At 42.3% G+C, this 11,062-nt stretch overlaps 1 long non-coding RNA gene across 1 annotated transcript; it reads right to left on the bottom strand.

Annotated features, from left to right (window-relative positions):
- Positions 1 to 1,263: 1,263 nt before the first annotated feature.
- LOC128118586 (uncharacterized) lies at positions 1,264 to 10,800 on the bottom strand. Its single transcript, XR_008221270.1, has 3 exons — positions 10,713 to 10,800; positions 9,532 to 9,835; positions 1,264 to 6,645 (listed from the first exon to the last, which is right to left on the bottom strand). It is a non-coding gene; the product is annotated as an uncharacterized LOC128118586 (long non-coding RNA).
- Between the last annotated feature and the right edge of the window lie 262 nt (positions 10,801 to 11,062).

Genomic DNA, 11,062 nt, shown 5'->3' with positions numbered 1-11,062 from the left:
ACATGGTATGATATAATATAATATAGTAAGATGAAACAAAAACTAACACACTGGAATTGGACAAAAGAAATGAACAGAAGGAAAAGAGCCCAAGAGGAGGCACAAGAAACAGAGTCCAACTCATTCTCACCCTCAGGAGTCCTCTAAAGACACTAAACTGGAAGCCATGATAGAGTGTGCAAAGGACTTGTAAGGTAAAAAGAGAAAAGAAAAAAATGCATAAATAAAATAAAAATAATAAGATAAAAAAGGAAGAGCCCTGACACATTATGAGACAAGGAACCTTCAACGATGCTGTTGAGTTTGTTTTCTGTTGGTCTGCTGCTGGGCATCCAGCCTGCCCTTTAAGAGTAGTTTGTTTCCCCAGTGAGACTCCCTTGTGGGGAAACTGAATTTTCATTTGCAAGTGGTTATCAATTGGAGATAGCTTCTAGGTGAGGGATGGGGGCGTGTGTCAATTTCTCCTTCCAGCTCTAGGACCTCAACTGGTGCAGAACTGTGCAGAATCTGTGCATGCTGCCTCATTTTCTGTGAGTTCGTATGTGCATTGATCACGCTGATTTAGAGAGCCTTGTTTGGTTTTTGGTGTCTTCCATACCCACTGGCTCTGACATTCTTCCTGCCTACTCTTCTGCAGGCTTCCCTGAGCCCTGAAGTGAGGGATTTGATGGAGACATTCCATTGAGGACCGAGTGTTCAGAGGTCTCTCACTCTTTGCATGTTGTCTGGCTGTGCGTCTCTGTGTTTGCTCTCATCTGCTGAAGGAGGAAGCTTCTCTGATGATGGCTGAGCCAAACACTGATCTATGAGTATAGCTGGATGTGACTAGGAGATTAGGAGTTATTTTATTGCTACACTTTTTTCTTCCCTTCCCTTCCCCTCTTTCTTCTTCCATTCTCCCTCCCTCCCTCCCTCCCTCCCTCCCTCCCTCCCTCCCTTCCTTCCTTCCTTCCTTCCTTCCTTCCTCCTCCCTTCCTTTCCTTCCTTCCTTTTCTTCCTTCGTTCCTCTCCTCCCTTCCTCTCCTTCCTTTCCTTTCTTCTTTTCTTTCTTTCTTTCCTTCCTTCCTTCCCTCCTTCCTTCCTTCCTTTCTTCCTTCCCTCCTTTCTTTCTTCCTTCCTTCCCTCCTTTCTTTCTTCCTTCCTTCCTTCCTTCCCTCCTTTCTTTCTTTCTTTCTTTCTTTCTTTCTTTCTTTCTTTTTCTTTCTTTCTTTCTTTCTTTCTTTCTTTCTTTCTTTCTTTCTTTCTCTCTCTTTAGAACAGTAGCATTTGGTTTTACCCTAGGTCCCTGGGCTGTCTAGTCTCAGATTTGTAGTCACCCAAGCAGTGTTTAGCCAGTATGGATTCCATCTTGTGTAATGGTCCTTTAATCAAGTCAGATATTGTTTGGTTATTCCCACAGACTTTGTGCCACCATTGCAGTAGCATATCTTACAGGCAGGACACCACTGTAGATCAAAAGGTTTGTGGCTGGGTTGTTGTTTATGTTTCTCATTTGGTAGCATGCAGAATACCTTCCTGGACCAAAGATGCTAGCACATAGGTGTGATGGCTCTGTGAAGGCACCAGCTCCACTTCTTCCTATTGAATGAGTTATGTACTTGTTGGCTTCATCAATGGGGCCCTGCCATTAGTTTTGGAAACCAATCTATAGTCTTGGCAACAGCCTGGGTTGTTTGGGGGCTTCCAGGGGACCCATTTGGCCAACAACTAAATTTGATGTAACCCAATCCCAGTACTAGAAGCTTCATTTGGTGACAATGGGGCTCTGTCTGCCCCATTATTTGGTGATTTCATTTACATTGCCTTCATTTAGAAAGCATCTTCTATATTAGGTTTGACTATTGACCCTCAGATGACCCTTAGTTTTAGCACTCTCTCTGCATATTCCTTCCTTCATCCTCCTTCCCCCCGCCCACTTGAGCCTCGTGTTCCAGTCTACAGCCCATTCGTCCATAAATACCTATTCTACTTCCCTTTCCTAGGGAGATCTATCTGTCTCCCTCTAATTTCTTACTTTATACCTAACCTCTGTGGTTTTACAGATTGTAGCTTTGTTATCATTGACTTAACGGCTAATGTCCACATATGTATAAGCAAATACATGCCATATTTGTCTTTCTGGGTCTGAGTTGTGTCATTCAGGATGATTTTTTTTCCTAGTCCCATCCATTTATCTGTGAATTTTGTGATTTTATTTTTTTAAATGGCTGAGTAATAGCTCATTGTGTAAATGTACCACATTTTCTTTATCCATTCTTCTGTTGAGGGACATCTAGGTAGTTTCCAATATCTGGCTATTATGAGTAAAGCAGCAATGGACGTGGTTGGACATGGTTGAACAAGTGTCTCTGATAGGATGAAGTGACCTTTGAGTATATGTCCCAGAGTGGTCTAGCTGGATCTTGAGGTAGGTCAAATCCCATCTTCCTAAAGAATCGCCACATTGATTTCCACAGTGGCTGTACAAGTTTGCCCTCCCACCAGCAATGGAGGAGTGTCCCCCTTACCTCACATCCTTGCATGAACTGTCATTCATTTTCTTGATTTTTGCTCTTCTGATGGGTGTAAGATGAAATCTAACCTAGTTTTGATTTGCATTTCCCTGATGACTAAGGATGTTGAACATTTCTTCAAGTCGTTTCTCAGCCATTTGAGTTTCCTCTTCTGAGAATTCTGTTTAGGTCTGTACTTCATTTTAAAATTGGGTTATTTTATTGATATCTAGTTTTTTGATTCTTTATGTATTTGGGATGTTAGTCCTCTATTAGCTGTGGAGTGGGTAAAAATCCTTTCCCATTCTGTAGTGTGACACTTTGTCCAAGTGACAGTGTCCCCTGTAGTGCAGAAGCGTCTCAGTTTCTTGAGGTCCCACCTGTTCATTGCTGATCTTGGTGCCTGCACTGTTGATGTCCAGTAGTCTCCTGTGCCGATGAACTGAAGGCTATTCCCCGCTTTCTATTCTGTCGGGTTCAGTGCATTTGGTTTTATGTTGAGGTCTTTGATTCACTTGAAGTTGAGTTTTGTGCAGGGTGATAAATATAGATTGATTTGCATTTTTCTGCTTGCAGACATCTAGTTTTACTAGCACCAGTCTTTGAAGATGCTGTCTTCTTTCCAGGGTATATTTCTGGCCTCTTTATAAAAAAAAGTCATGTGTTCGTATGTGTGTGGATTTATGGCTTGGCCTTCATTTTGATTCCATTGATCAATGTGTCTATTTTTGTGCTAATATCATGCCATTTTTATTACTATAGCTCTGTTGCACAATTTGAAATTGGAATGGTGATACCTCTAGCAGTTCTTTTATTATGAATTACTGTTTCATCTATCCTGGGTTTTTTATATTTCCATATGCAACTGAGAATTGTCCTTTCAAATTCTATATAGAATTGTGTTGGAGTTTTGATGGGGATTGCATTGAATCTGTAGATTGCTTTTTTTAGGAAGGCCACTTTTACTATATTAATCCTATTGATCCATGAGCATGCGAGATCTTTCCATATTCTGATATCTTTTTCAGTTTCCTTCTTCAATGTCTTAAAGTTTTTAATTGTTCCAGTCTTTCACTTCCTTGCTTGGAGTTACTCCAAGATATGTTGTATTATTCGAGGCTATTATGGAAGGTCTTGTCACCCTGTTTTTTTTCCTCAGTCTGTTTGTCATTTGTGTATAGGATAGCTATTTATTTTTTTATCCAGCCACTTTTATGAAAGTGTTTATCAGCTGTAGGAGTTTCCTGGTGGAATTTTTAGGGTCATTTATGTATACTGTCATGTAGTGTGAAAATAAGAATGCTTTGACTTCTTCCTTTCCACTTTGTATGATCTTGATCTCCTGCAGTTGTCTTATTGTTCTCACCAAGACTTCAAGTACTATATTTGAATAGGTATGGAGAGAGTGGACAACCTTGTCTTGTTCCTGATTTTAGTGAAATTGCTTTGAGTTTTTCTTTATTTAAGTTGATATAAGCTATGGGCTTGCTGTAAACTGCCTTGATTATGTTGAATTATGTCCCTTGTGTCCCTAATCTCTCCAGTACTTTTATCATAGTGTGGCTTTTATTCAATTACTGGTGTCCTTGTAAAATGAAGGGGATTTAGGTGATCCCAGAGAAGAGAATGCATCACGGACACTCAGGCACACAGGAGGAAGAGGGCAGACTTCAGAGTCATGGAGCTGCATTCTAAGGACTCCAAAGACTTCTAAAAACAGCCACAGGAAACAGAGAGAAGGAAGTGTGGCATAGCCTTTTTCCTCTGAGTTCTCCAAAAGGAACTGATCTTTCTGATATCTTGATTAGGGATTTTTAGTGTCCAGATCTGTGAAAAAGTACATTTCAAGTGCCTGATACACAAAGTTATTGGTGCTTTGCTATGACACCCCTAGGAGATCAATCACATGAGTTAGTCCACTCTCATGAGTGGACTACACAGGTTACTGGGATGTTAAGGAACATGTCCAAGAGTACATAGCCTTTACAGCATTAAAATGGGTTTGTTTTCATTTTCTCCACTGCCAGCTTTCCTGCCCCCTCCTCTACCATCCCTTGGGATTTTCCCAAGGCTTCACACTTGCTAGGCAAATGTTCTACCATTGATATATATTCTCAGCCCTAAAATGGCATCTGGTATCCAAAAGCTATGATGTCAAGTTTTAGATCCTTTCCTCCACAATACCTTGTTTTATGGAATACAGAAGGAACCCACATTGTCCTGTTCAGAAAAAAAAAATTAATCTGTAACTTCAGAACTAATTAGATTGTAAGTGAATAAAAAGCTCATACAACAGTGATTCAATTTATGAGCATACTCAAACTGAAAACAAAGGTTTTTGAAGAGATATTTGTATAGATGATCACAGCATTATGACTGATGACTAAGAAGCAGAAACTACCTGAGTATCTTGCAATAGGTGAACAGATAAACAAGATGTAACCATACAGTATAATATTGCTCAATCTTAAATATGAACAAAATGTGGACACCTGCGACAACTTCAATGACCCATTGAAACGTTATGCCAAGTAAGAGGAGCCACTCACAAAAATAATGTATAACACCATTTATGTGAGTGGTGTAGAGAAGTCGAAGCCAGATGGAAATGAAAATTGTTTAATGAGTGTAGAATGTCCATTCTCCAAGATGAAAGGGTTCTGGAGGTTGGTTTTACAAAAATGAGAATGTACTTAACACGACTCAGCTGTACGCTTAAAAATGATTAAGATAGTACATTTTATGTGCATTTTATCACAACTAAGAATGAGCTTGAGAGAAACGTAGATGGGACTTGCTCTGATAATAGGACTGTTAGAAGAGCAAGCTGCTTTCTTCACTCAAGACTACTGTTGCTGCCTTCTTGGGACTTCACTCAACAGAGACATTCAAAGGGAAGGGTTGCCTACTTTAATGGGCTCTGGATGCCTATGGCACTGACAGGTGATGGCTTTGCCTTCACAGCTGTGCATCTGCCATTATTATTCCAAACTCTGTGAGAAGAAGCTGGCTCGGGTGTTCAGTCCCTGCCCCTGTGACAGCGCTGTGTTCTCTCCAAAGAGGTGGATGTTCTTTGTGACTAGGTGACTGATTTAAATTGCAATGTTTCCTAATTATACTGGCTTTCAGGTAAAGATGAAACCCACAATGCTTTCCCTTTCACCTCCAAAATTATGCTGCTTGGGCAACTAGCTAAACGAACTTCCCATAGTTCTCTACTTCCTATATGAGAGCTAAGTGTTGAGCTGCTGCTAGCTCTTGTAAAGGATCCTCTGGCCTGTTGGGGGTGCTGTCTTCATGCTCTAGTGGTTGGTACATGCCACTCTATATGCCCGCCCCCAACTTCCAATGGCTCTACTTTTAGAGTTCTGGAAAATAGGTATACATTCTGTACAAACTGTATTTTGAATCTTGATCTTTCCCCAAGCTAGCAATATGTGGCAGGTAACCTTTCACAATGTCCAATTGCAGGCCAAGTGTTCTGAGCACACGAAGGTAGGTTAAGTCAAGCTGTGATGTTCAGCAATTAGGAGTACTAAATCTATTTTCTACTTGCAATATCTTCAACTTAATGAGAGATGTTTTATGACCCCATCATAAACTGTGGAGCATCTGGTATTTTGTTTGCACACCCCCACACACATACATTCTCAGTGTGATTTATTTGACATTTACAACTTGTTTTTAACCAAGAATTGAGGTGTCCAGGGTTGTAGCATAGATCTGTAAACATCATAATGTTGGATGAATGTGTACTCTGGCCCACTCTGCTGACCTCTGAGTGTGGTGTGTCTCCTTATCTCCTTGCCTTTTAAATTACAGCTGGTCTTAGTTTCTTGGAGGTACTTCAGGAGACAGGCAAGCAGAAGACCTATTTGCACCAGGTCCTCTCTCTGCTCTCTCACTGTTGACTCCAGAGGGGAATGAGATTCAGCACCCTTTTATGACAATGGACAATGGCTACCTTAGACCTCCAGCAACAGCTTCTTCCCTTTGCCCTCCTGTCTTTAGGGTTTTAGCAACTTTCGGTGGTTGCTATGACCTTGTTTTTTCCCTTCCACCTCTGTAAATAGTTCCTTTGAGTTCTCACTGTTTTCTGTCAGGATTCTGATTGATTCACTCCAGGAGAAAAAGTACTGCAGAGAGCCAGGGTCTAGGAAAGAGAAGGCAATATTAAAATCAAACCCCCAAGCTGATGGGCATACTTAGCCTCTGACTTAGTGACTTGGCTTTTCAACATGGAATCCAATAACTCCATTGACTGGGCCTTTTAATTTTAGTAGCATGAACATCTTTTGAGACATCCACCCTCATCATGTTCTGATCATCATTCCTGTGTATAACTACAGTGTGAAAGGTTTGCAAACTAGTTAATAGAAAGAATTGTGTGCTGGTAACCTAGCTTTAAGAGAAAAATATGATATTGTTGTTGTTGATGGTGATAATGACAGCTAACACTTATTGTTTATCATGTACCAGGTATGGTACTATATCTTTTGTGCATACTTCCTCTGAATCAACTCAGTGAAGCAAACACTTGGTTTTACAGATGAAAACCTCAAGTTTGCAGAGGCTGAATATTCGGTCTTAATTTACAACTGAAAGTTGAGCCCAGTTCTTCTGACACAAGAGCCAGAGCCTTAACTGTTTCCTGAGCAGTTCTCCAAATGTGTCCCCAGTATTGCTGGTAGAATAGAAGGTTTGGGCAAGGTGTGTGTGTGGGGGACTGTCTAGAGTGAAGAGTGTGATTGTTATATTCACACAATGGTTGTGATGCATTTATATTTAGTCTTCCATTTTCTTTTCTTTATTGTTTCCTTTGGAGACAAGGTCTTATTCTGTAGTCCAGGCTATCCGGGGGTGCACTATGTAGTCCAGGCTGGTCTGAAACGCTCAATGACCTTCTCGCTTCATCCTCCTAATTACTGAGGTTACAGGTGTAAAACATTACGTGTGGCTCAGCATTCCATTTTCAGTAGCGATAGACTTTCCCTTTCAAAATCAGTCTAATAAAAATAATGAAATAAATTGAAAGTAAAACACTGAAGAACTATTCAGGTGGAGTATAGAGAGAGCATAAATTATGCATGAGATTTGTGAAATGTTTTCTCTTTCCATATCAGCCCTCAAGGAGCTGATTCAAAAATGGTTGGAAATTAAAAACAAATATGCTCCTACCTGGAACCAAATTCCTTTCTAGTTAACTCACTTCTATTTTGCTCATTTCCAGAAATAGTTTATGGTACAATCCATATTGCTTCAACTAGGGTTTCTGTTCCACTGCTCACTTTATAAGAAATTGACAACTGAATGTCAGTATTAGATGAGAATTGGGTATGTCCACCTCCAGTTGAAGAATGCGATGAAGGTGGGAATAAAAATTGCCAACAGGAGAGGAAAGAACCCTAGCTTTGCTTCTGCACAGGTTAGAATTATTTCAGATAATTCAGTCAATTAAACAGCATGTATGGCATTCCCTCTCAGAGATGCCATGTGTAGGTCTGGAGTTGCATTCCCAGCCATGTGAGAAGCAAACGAAAAGTTCTCCCTTAGAGATGTGTACCTCCAGCCTTGTGTGCAAGCACCTCTGCTCTCTCCAGATTGTGGTCCTAGCTAGAAATCACATAGAGTTTCTTAACTGGATCAGGCTAGCACCAAGACACCCACAAGTCACTGGCAAACTCCCTTCACGTCTCCCACCATGCCCAGCTGCTCACCAAATGTGCCACTCTACCACTACCTCATCAACCTCAAACTGCTTTCTCCTTTCCCTGACATTCATCTCTTACAGTTCCCCCTCCGTGACCCAGGCAGCAGATCACCAAACTGCCCAGCCATGTACCAGTCAGGGAGGTCAGGGAAGGTTTAGCATGAATCCATTTTAGCTCCAGTATTTACCAGCGGGCTTCTTCATGGTCCTATCCACTCAAAGGCTTGCTTCTGACCAGGGATAGATAGGGTGATGTTATGAGTCAAACGTGAAATGTCTCCATGGGTTCCTGTGTTAAAAACTTGGTCTCCAGCTAACTGTGCTTACTTTGGGAGGCGCTGGACAATGTGACTCACAGGAGGCTGGGGGCATGTCCTCAGGGGCCAGATCTTATTCTGGCCTCTTCCTTTCTCCATTCTGCTTCCTGCCTTGACGGGAGTCATAAGCCTAAGCGACCCTTGACACACAAGCTGCTATATTTAGGTTTCTCTCCTCTTTTCTTAGATCTAGGCCTTACTTAAGTCTCCATAGCACCAGAACCTCTTCTCACAGATACCAGAACCTCTTCTCAGATATCAGGTGAATGAGCTGCAGTTAAGCAATTAGGCAGTTAGACAAGAGCAGATAGATAACCTTCAGAGCAACATTCCCTGCTGGCCGAACAGCCCATAATTAAGTCCCTTTCTGCTTGCAACCCCCTTTGCCTACCTATATATGCCTTGAGAGAAAAATAAAATTTTGGAGCTTGATCAGACGTCCTGTCTTACTCTCATTCTTTGTGTCTCTTGTCTCTCTCATTCGCCGGCCCTCCCTTTAGGTCCCCGTTGAAGACCCCGCTGGCCGGGGCACTGCCTTAGGGAGGAGACCTTGCTGCTGTGATATTGCATCTCACCTCAGGTCCAAAGCGAATCTAGACGATCATTGCCTGAGACCATGAGCTGAAATACATGTTTCAGTTTCCGTAAGTTTCTGTGTTAGCTTGTTTGTCACAGTGATGGCAATGAACAGATTTGGGATCTTTTCGCAGTTCCAGCTCTGACTCAAAAGGAGGTCTCCTAGCACTGACCATTTGCTTTCAGGCAGATTATTGAGTCATAGCCCCTTAGAGCTAAGAGACTGACTATAAAAATGGACCAGCTCTTCTATAAAGTCAGACTTTCAGGAAGCCAAGTCTATCTCTACTGAAAACCCAGGATGTACCCAATATTTCTGCAATCAGCCCCACGTGGAGAGGGCTTGAATAATATCTGCTTGAATAAATTTCCTGGGTTTGGTCCTCACTTCCAACTGAGGAAAAATCACAGTCTCAGAAAGCAAATATGCACTTACTTCTTAACCAATGACGTAGACTGGTCCTCTTCTAGCCTCTGCTAAGGAAGCTTCATCATGTCACCATTCACCATTCATTCACCTCAGGACATCAAGAATTTCCATCTTTTCTACTACAAAGCAACTCACACCTGCATTGTGGTGTCTGCCCACACACAAGGGATAGTGGAAAAACTTGACTTTTCTAGCTTGTTTCAGCTCTGTTTGTTTTCACAGAGCCTGTAGCCTGCTTATCCTTCTGTCAGAGGGCCCTGGAAAATGCAACTCCAGACCTCATTGTCTCCAGTGGAGAGGATTCTGTTCCCTGTTGGAAGTAAAGGACACAGCAAGAAGTGTCAATGGGAGCCTTTCCCTAGAGGAGCGTGCAGGTCTACCTCAGAAGACTCAGGCACTGTCTTGAGGGAGGTCCCAGGGACAGTAGGTTTTCTTAAGAGCCACTGAGTGACCAGGCCAGGTGTAATTGGATTTCAACTCAGGTTCTTTCCTCATTTCTCAGGCCCATCCAGGATACAATGGTTGCAGATCATTCCTACCTTTGTGGAATCCTTTTAAACCTGTGTTTTGCACCTCGGTCCATCAGTGTGGTCATAATCCCAGTGGGGATACATTTCCTCTCAGCCTGCTTCCTGACTACAGGATCCAGTCCTAAGGCCTGCATTCTCCTCGCGCCACCTGCCCTGACCCCTCTCCAGCACACACTGTCACTGTAGCAGCAGCAGCGGGCGATGCTTCCCTTAGCCATCTTAACCGGATGCCATCTGAATCATGGAGCCTCTCTCCGACAGATCAGGCTCTGGCAATGGTTTTGAACAAATTGAGAAGCAACCACATGATGGCACTATAAAACTACAGATGCCCTTAGAAAGCCTCAACCTGCCAAACCCCAGGGAGCTGAGATCTGCATCTGCTTCTCCCTCGAGTATCAGAAAAGTGAAAACTGGTAATGGTCCTCAGTCCCCTGAAAGTCTTAATATTATTTCGCCAGCGATCCTTCTTGCTAATCAATAGCCATCTGTGTTTGACATTTGTCAAGCATTAACTCTGCCTCTCCAGGAATATCCCACTGCCCACTACAGACTCCCACTTTGTCTCAACACGTGAAAATTCCTGTCCTAGTCTCCCGTGTGCTACAAACACAGAAATAGACACACCTAGATTGCAGAAAGTTTAAAATGCCTTACCTAAACATGGGCTAAAGGATTTCATTTCTGCGTCCATCATTATGCCAAGTAGATAGAAGCCCTTTCCCTCTCCACATACCAAGCCGAGCAAATCACAGGCACAAATGAAAAATGCCCATATCTAGAAAACTCCCTTCACTGCCTTGGCTGATTCGTCACTATGCATTTACATAGCACTGGCGAGGTTGCCCAGGTAATCACACAAACATTTGATAATTCCTTCTGCCTTCTCTCAGCTGATACAAAGTCTTTGGGTGTGAGGCTTGTGTTGTGCATGCTTTTAGGAACAGAGCGCTGGGGGATTTATCTGCACTCTGTATTTCTTAATGTAACCTCATGATAGCCTGAGA

Source organism: Peromyscus californicus, unplaced genomic scaffold (assembly GCF_007827085.1).
Source record: "Peromyscus californicus insignis strain IS unplaced genomic scaffold, ASM782708v3 Scaffold_22__1_contigs__length_63687245, whole genome shotgun sequence".
Lineage (NCBI taxonomy): Eukaryota > Metazoa > Chordata > Mammalia > Rodentia > Cricetidae > Peromyscus > Peromyscus californicus.
This window is presented reverse-complemented; position numbering and strand designations above follow the sequence as displayed.